The following is a 1458-nucleotide window of genomic DNA, read 5'->3' on the forward strand; positions in this document are numbered from 1 at the left end:
ACTACTGACCTTGTGGCGAGTCTCCAGGCGAGAAACCCACGACACCACCTTTTGTGCACTCCAAAGTCTGGTATCTGTGTGGAACTTTTGTATTATCCAGTGTCTAAGGCCCCCTGGAAGGATTTCTGCTTTCTAAAGGAAGTTTATTAAAGTCCTATGGGTAGGCATTGAACTGCTAACAAGGTTGGAGGTTCAAATCCACTAGGTGCTCCAAGGGACACACATGAGGCTGTCTGCTCTTGTCAAGATTTATAGTCTCAGAAACCCCAGAGAGGGTCGCTACAAGTCACAATTGCCTGGACGGCAGGGCTGTTTAGAAATCCTGCCTAATAAAGTTTGTATTTCTCTTGTGTTGCGTATATTTGGATTCCTAAAGAGATACGTATTTTAAAAAGCCTATGAAGCAAATTTTCACACAGAAATGTAAACTCCACTTGAGACTAAGATCCCACATTTGGATGAGTGACGTTGCCATTAATCGTATGTTTTTTTTTTTACAAGTCTTACATAGCCCTCTCTCCGGAGAAAACCTTCTATTTGGCCAGACTTGCAATGATAAAAGACAACCACTAGTGGTCACTAAGAGCTCGCTCCTTTGCCCGCAACACATTTGTCAATGCGACGGGACACGCGACTGAATAGTCACATGCCAATGGGATTATTTTTAGGTCTAAATGGTAGAAGAACAGTTAACCAGGACATGTCTTTTGTTCAATCGCACGTTTGGGTTTGGGGGCACACCCGGGCTCTCTAATCCTCCCTTTCAAACCTCTTTGAATAAGAACATGAGCAGGGAACTCAATGCTCAAGCCACAGTCAAGACGGCAACACCACAAAGAATAGTGGACGGAGCTATAAGTTACTAGTAGTGTTACGTGCTGTGAACGTGCCAAGAGATAACCTGGCGGAACTTTCCAAGGAAAGAATCAGCTGGGAGGGCCTTTGTTGGAAGGTCTGGGATATGCATCATTGAACCTTATCCTGAATCTCGGGCTTTGAGAGATGGGGCGTCTGCAACTAAAAGGGCACCCAGGACTAGGCTAGACCAGGATGCCAGTTTATTAAATTATACGCCATGTGACCAAGATCCTAATCACCATGAGGGTTCATTCATCTAATTAGTTTTTGTCTCTATCAAAGGCAACTCGCATTTCCGGTTGATCTATGGTGCCTGTAAATTACACCAGCAGTGATATTGCTGTTGTGTGCCGTCCAGTTCGTCTTTGACTTGCGGTAATCTCGTATGGCAGAGTAGAATTGCCTGATAGGGGTGTGTGTGCATATTTTGTTTTAAAGAATATTAAATTGTAATTTCAGTGAAAATTTACCCAACAAATTAGATTCCATTTAATAATTGCTATGCAACTTGTTCAGTGACATGGGTTACGTTTCCCAGCGTGCCAACACCCTCATCCAGTCCCTTCCGGATCGGTAATTCCCACGGGATTTACTTTTCTT

The sequence above is a fragment of the Echinops telfairi genome, unplaced genomic scaffold, assembly GCF_000313985.2.
Source record: "Echinops telfairi isolate 266 unplaced genomic scaffold, ASM31398v2 ScPeMD7_7420;HRSCAF=8458, whole genome shotgun sequence".
Classification (NCBI taxonomy): Eukaryota; Metazoa; Chordata; class Mammalia; order Afrosoricida; family Tenrecidae; genus Echinops; species Echinops telfairi.